Here is a 6978-nt window from a genome sequence, read left to right as displayed (position 1 = left end):
GGCCTTTAGAGGGAGGCAGTGAGCTGCGTTTAGGGCCGAGGCGAGCGAGTCCCTCAGGCCGCGTTTGGTTCTCAGGGCGCTTCCCGGCGGTGCGGCCGCGGCTCGGGCAGGGGAGCTCGTCCCGGCCGCTGGGGGCGTTGGCCCGCCATTAACGCCCGCCATGACGTTAGCCCGCCATTAACGGCCGCCTCGACGTTGGCCCGCCACAATGCCCACTGTAACACCATTAACGCCCGCCACAACGCCCACCATCTCGTTGGCTTCCCGCCCTGGGGGGGGTCTCGGCTCTGCCCGGGCAAAGGCAGTTCACACAAGGAGCCTCTGAAACCGGAGTCGTTGCTCGACGCGTGCGGAGGCACGCGGCCCCTCATGGCCACCCTGCTCGTGGGCAGATCCTCCATAACCTGGCGTCTCCCCATGCTCGCTGCCTGCCCGGCTCCGGTTTCCCCTTCCTGCCTCTCCCAGGGCTCACGGAGAGACCAAACCCATATTTCAGCCCATACATTCCTATGTCCGATCCTGCCGCTGCTAAAGAGGGTCTTCTGCCTCCGAGCAGATGATGAGCACCAGCCCTGGCTCCTGCCCGTGCCGCGGGGCCGGCGTCCGCTGCCGCGCTCTGGTCCTTCCCCGTGCTCATGGCGCAGCAGGGGCTCGGCAGGTCGTTTGCCTGTGAATACATGCTCGTGTTTAAGACTAATTGATAGTAAAGTGCCGGTCGCAGGCTTTCTACGCACTCCATATATTGAGTCACTATACGGATTGGCTTGTTTTGACTTCCCAGATTATTGCCTGCAGCCTGAGAGCCTGTGATTTTTTGTGTTCAATGTACTGTTAAAGGGAGCTTGAAGCGAAAAAAGGGCATTGCAGCTATAGCTGCTGTTTATTTATGTATGTATTAAACAGGGCTGTACTTGGCTAGAAAATATGAGGAATGTGTCATCGTTTCATCTCTGAGAGTGAGTGCTGTAATATTCATGTTACACACTCAGTCTGGAGTTGGTTGAAAGGCAGATAAAGCTCTCTGGGAGAAATAAATCCAGACAAAATTAGAAGGCCCAGAGACATTAGCAGCAATACAGTGCTATGTGAAAAGGAACCGAGAGCTCTAGGGAATTAAAATTCGATCACCTCAAAAAGCCGATTTAGCCTTGGTCATCAAAAGAAGTAAGTGCTACTCCAGGGGGCTGGCCTTGCTGGCGTGGTGCCCTCGCCAGGATGGTCCCTCACTGGGATGGTCCCTCACCAGGATGGTCCCTCACTGGGATGGTCCCTCACTGGGCTGGTCCCTCACCAGGATGGTCCCTCGCCGGGATGGTCCCTCGCCGGGATGGTGCCCTCGCCGTGGGGCTGAAGCAGCCCTGCCAGCAGCCGCTGTGGCCAGCCCTTGCCAGCGGGTCAGGGCAGTCCCGCGGCTGCCCAGGGACACCAGGTCCGAGGTGGTGGCCTTCCCAGTGACGCTGAGCTCTGGCTACTCGCCCTCACGCGTGGCTGCTCTGCAGTCCTTGCAAGATCCACTGCGACTGCCAGAAAGAGGCCGAGCTCCCCAAAGCAACTGTCAGGCTCATTTTTATTCTTATCACTGGCATTATTTGTTCAATGGGGCTTTTACTGCTTTGCTGGGGGAGCCGAAAGCCTGCCTGCCGCCTCGGGAAGGCAACGCGCTGTGACCCTGGCAGCCACTGTCTCTGGGGGGAAGAACAACAGAAACATTTGGTTAGGAGATATTTTAAAGCAGCAAAGAAACACTCAGGTGATTTCCAAGGCAGGCTAAATTCAGACGTGAGCTCTTAGCGCGCGGAGGATGCATGGATGCTACATAGCCATAAAGCGGGCTCTTGGCAGTCCTTACTGTGAGTAGAAGCAATATTTGGAGATGAATCTGGAACTGCTGCAGAAAAAAAAAGAGATTTCTCCTGGCCAGCCATATCTTGCATCTAAACAGTACTTGCCTAACACAAGTGGAATACTTTATTTTCATGCTTTCAGTGCAGCTCCTGTGTGCTTGATAAAATGTACCCATAAAACTGCAAATACGAGGCAATTTGATTACTGATGGCTAATGTATCATAACGTCTAAGGCAATGTGAGCATTTAAAAATACCCCATTTAAACGTGGGCATTACCTGCTTTCCTTGCACTGTAGCAGAATAAATAAACAATGTGTGTTTATTATGTTAATTTTGTCCAGAGCCAAAAGAATCAGTGCACAATGTGTTACTCACTTTTTATGACTGCTACATTATGTCCAGAGACCAATGTGCGAGAAAAGGTGGAAATCAGCCTCTCTTTTCCTCTGAGAAACGGCTTCTATTGTTTTATGCCTCCAGCTGAATTATTTTATGTGATTGCATCTAGCAGCAGGAATCTCCTGGATTACTGAGAGTGATGCAAGTCCCACTGAACTGGGTTGCAAAACTCCCATTGATTTAACGATTGCAGGCGTTGGCCGGAGGGCTGCTCCCCATTTACAGCGGGAAAGCAGACCTGGTTGGGGGGGATGCGAAGCTCAGCCAAAAGCCCCTTTGCAGTGTGCCAGTCTTGCTGGGCTGTAGTTGGGGGAGATGTTGGGGAGCAGGCTGTGGTTCCTCAGCTCTCCTTTGCATGCCTGGCACAAATGAGAGCAGTCTGGGGGCTGCTCTCACCCCTGCGAGCTGCCCGTGGCCCTCTGGGGAGGTCACACATCCAAAGACTCCTCCGCGCGCGGCTGTGCTCCGACCGTGCCTTCTCCTGGGCCCAGCTTCTTCTACTGCAAGTCCTTCCAGGAGCTCGTTCCAGCCCAGCTAGCACTGGCGGAGCAAGGCTCCTCCAGCTCAGGGAAGGCTCTACCAGGGCCTTCCAGCGACGCCATAATCTCTTTTAAATTGTCTGAGAGTGGGAGGAATGAAGGGAGTGAAGATTACCCCCTCCCCCTCCGCCTTTGCCTGGGCACTCTCAGGATTTATTGAGACAACTCCTGTGGGATGCTACATCATGTCATCCAAGACTTCGGTATTGACTCTTCTCCTGATGCTGCTGAGTGAAGAAATATGATAGCAGGAAGGATAATGAAGCAGATATGTTTTCTTCAAATCAAACTGATTCTTTCTTAAGATGGGATAAAAGGGTAAAGAACTTTCCCTTCACAATATTTTTCTCGGTAATGTGTTTTGACAATTTAATTTAGAAGTCATAGAGTAGCGAAGACAAAGTCACCTGGTGGGTGGACATCGGCGAGTTCAGTTGCCTTTGTGATGAATTGGTGATAGTGCAGAGATGACAAAACAACACAGGGGGACAAGGAGGAGGCTGGCAGCACTGTTGGCAGCATGCACAGGATAAATTGAACACTACACTTCATCCAGGATCCTCAATAGTCCCAGGCATCCCAATATAATTTATGAATTGCAATTAGCATTTTATTATGGCTAGTGCTTGAGCTGCGTACCTATCGCTTTGGTTCAGCTTTTGCAGAAGTTGCAGGGTAAAGTTTTTGTACATTTAAAATACCTATTTATTTAAATTAAAGCAATAAATATGCCCTGGGAGTTGCTTTCCTGCTGCTCAGCTGCAGAGGTTCAGTGGGTGAACTCCTCACCGAGGTTCCCGGCACCGGGGCATGCTGCACCACGTGCTTCGCCTCTCCCTGGCTCCGAGCAGTGCACATATGGGTCTGTGTCGTGTTCGGCGAGCCGTCCCACGCCTGCCGTGGTCCCAGCACGGCACAGCCGGGAAAGCAGCCGGGGAAGCAGCAGGATCTGTCTGCATCCGGGTGCATGCTCGTCCTCGTGCAATCGCGCTCCCGAGCCACTCCGAGAGCCCTGACTGTGCTCCAAACCATCCCGTCGCCTGTTATAAATGCACAGAGCTTTTTGCAGGGATATTCATGCAATTCCATCAACTCTCCCCCCGGCTGGAAATGGCCCCGTTTACGGGCGGGCTCCGCACGGGCCCTGCCGGCCTCGCCGCGCGGCTCTGTTCTCCCGCTTCCCTGCTCCCCGCGCAGCGCTCCCCGCTCCCCGCTTCCCTGACGGCTGCGTTCGGCACCGCAGCCTGCGCGCGTTCAAAGCAGGTCCAGATCGCACAACGATGTCTTTATTTTAAAACTCGTGGAATTTCTAAGCACCAGCTTTTAAGCCGGGACCAAACAGTCATTTCTCTTTTAAACACCCTTTTGTTTCCCCCCGCCCCGTTTCCCCACCAGCTGACTGTGCCCAGCGGGGCTGCCGGCGGGTCCGGCTCCTGGATGCTGTCGCAGCGGCCGGTCCCACCAGTGCCCCGTCCCGCGGCCGGTCGCCTGGGGAGGCACCAAGAAGCACCCGGGGTGTCTGCCCCGCTCGCCCTGCGCCCCTCCACGGGCCTTTCACGGGCCTTTCTCTTGCCACCAGCATTTAGCTCTTCACTGCCACGTGGATGCAGTCCCCAGCCTTCTTTCCTAGAGGGGGAAAAAAGAAACCTCCCGACTTTTCATTTAAAGACCCGCTTGCCTGGCACAGCAGCAGAGACCACCACTGCCCTCCCCTACCTCGGCCATCCGGAGCCGCGTGAACGGCGGCCGTCACCGCGGCGTCGGGGCGGCAGGAGGCCCCGGGGAGGCGTTAGCGCCTGTCTCCAGCTGATCGGGAGGGTTTTCCAGCGTCCTCGCGCGCCTTGGCAGAGCGTCGCAGTGTAATTGTTGGAAACAAGAGCAGGAAATATTAGCAGCGGCAGCGCAATAGGATTTTAATTTAGCCTCGGGGTGGAAACGGGTCTCTGGCAGCGCGCGGGGCTCCGGCGGCGCCGCGGGGCGCGGGGGTCCCGCCGTCTCCTAACGGCCCGCGCGAGCGGGGGATCCGCGGCGAGGCAGCGGCTTAATTGGGCTCGCGCCTAAACGGCCTCGTAACGCGCGGCACGCTGCGCGCCCAGCACGGTTATTAAACAGCCCATTTCCCTTTTTAATGATCATCTCGGAGCACCGTAGCCGCGCTCGGCAAATAATCCCGGACAAACAAACATCTGTCTCCGGCGTCGGCGCGGCGCGGGGTGCCGGTGCCGGGTGCTCGGCTCGGCCGCGGTGGCACGGTGTCCTCGACCCGCCGCCGCCCGCCGCGACATTGGGCAGAAATACGGGGCAGCGCTGACTTCTCCAGCCGGCCAGAGGGGCTCTCGGGCTGGCGTGTCGCTCCCCTGCAGTGTAATTAATAGTCTGTAGATTAGATGTGAAATCATTCCCAGGCATTAATAATTCAGGCGCCGCGTGGCGATCGTCGGAGAGCAGCAGCACTTCACAGCCCTCGCGAGCGCGTCGCCGGGACCGCGCCGGGGGAGCCGGGTGCCCTTTCAGCCGTCCCAACCACGGCTGCTGCCGGCGGTCCCCGCTCCGGCACGGCCCGGATTTCCCAAAAACCTGGGCTCGCCACGGCTCGTCCGGCCCTCCCGGTCCCCGCGGCGGCTGTCGCGGCAGCACGCGCTTGTTCGTGCCTGGTGGCCTTGGAAGCAGCTCTGATCCCGTCGAGCCTCTCCGCGGCCTCCCCCGGTGCCCCGGAGGCTGCCGGCGGCACGGGAACGTCCGGAGGCGCGGGAACGTCTGTCGGCACCCGGCTCCCCAGCCCCATCCCAGCCCCCGAAAAGCGATGCGAAATGCAAAAATAGGATGCGAAAATAGGAACATAAGGGAGCGTATTAATGAATATGGAAACCTTCTTTTCTGGTGCTGCGCGCTCATAAATGAACCCACTTTATAGAGCCATAGCGGAGAGGAAATGACTATTCGGAGCCTGATTTATCTGCTCAAATGCTTTGTAGTACTTCAGATTAATAAAAATATTTAATAAAGAATCAAGATGGTTTATCTGTAATGCAAAGAGAATCACATCCCCTGTATTTTTATTACTGAAAAATTGGAAGCGGGAAGAAATAATGATATAAGCTACTGTATAAATGACAAAAATACCCATTCTAGTTATATGCATTGCTGTACAATCTCTTTCTATCCTATAAACATAATATATTCTTATGCCTATTTCAACTGATTCAGTAGTCATATGCTGCATTGTGCAGTTTAATACCATCCCATCCTCAACAGCTCTGGCAAGTGATTAAATAAGAAATAAATTTTGCTGTCATTGCATTTAAAATCAAATCAAGGATCATTTGTTACCCCAAACGAACCAGTTATCCTTCCCTGCTCGTAAGTAGGCTGCTGTTTGCTGAAGCATTTAGAAATGTATATATAGTAAACTCTTTGCATAATGGCTTGTACTGTAATATGATCTTTATGAGCCTGCCGCTCCAGAGACACTTGGAAGAACCAATAAACAGCGCATTGCTTTTTTAATTTAAAGTTATAGGTACGAGACATTTCCCAGTCTCCTTGTATCCGTCTGAGGCTTGCGGGCTGCAGAATTGGGGCGAAAACTTTGCTTTCCATCAGTGCTGGCTGGAAAGGGGGCAGCCAGGGCAGGAGGAGACCCCCCATCCCCATCCCCAGCCCAACCCCGATCCCGATCCCGGTGCTTCGCCCCCGGCACGGCCGCCCCTCCATCCCCGAGAGCCGCGGCCGCCGGTGCCCCCCGCTCGGCCACCCGGGACTGCGTGCAGGAGGGAGAGACAAACTGTCCAATTTGCCAAGTACATTAAATTTAATATCACTGCCTTGTTAATGGCCCCTCGTGCTATAATGTGTAATATAAACTTAAAAATTAATTGCAGCACCTCCTAAAGCTTCTTTAACTGCTTCTGAAATGAAACCTGGCTAATAACCATAATTCTAAAGCCCATTCTTGTTAGAAGGCTGGGTCTGACCAGATTTCTTTTGTTGGCGCGTTATTTTAATTCCTCGCTGCCCCGAGAGCTTTGCTGGTTTTAGAGGCCCTACGCGGCCTCCCCGGCAGCTACCTAAGAGCAGTCGCTCTTCCTCGCGGGGCTCCCGGGCGCCAGCGACCCTGCGAGGTCGGAGCAGCGAGCGAGCACGGAAAAAGCCACTGCGGGAATCGCCTTCCTTAGAAAGGTTAAAAAAAAAAC

This window comes from Dromaius novaehollandiae, chromosome 20, assembly GCF_036370855.1.
Source record: "Dromaius novaehollandiae isolate bDroNov1 chromosome 20, bDroNov1.hap1, whole genome shotgun sequence".
NCBI lineage: Eukaryota > Metazoa > Chordata > Aves > Casuariiformes > Dromaiidae > Dromaius > Dromaius novaehollandiae.
The sequence above is the reverse complement of the archived record's forward strand: the minus strand, read 5'-3'. Positions refer to the sequence as shown.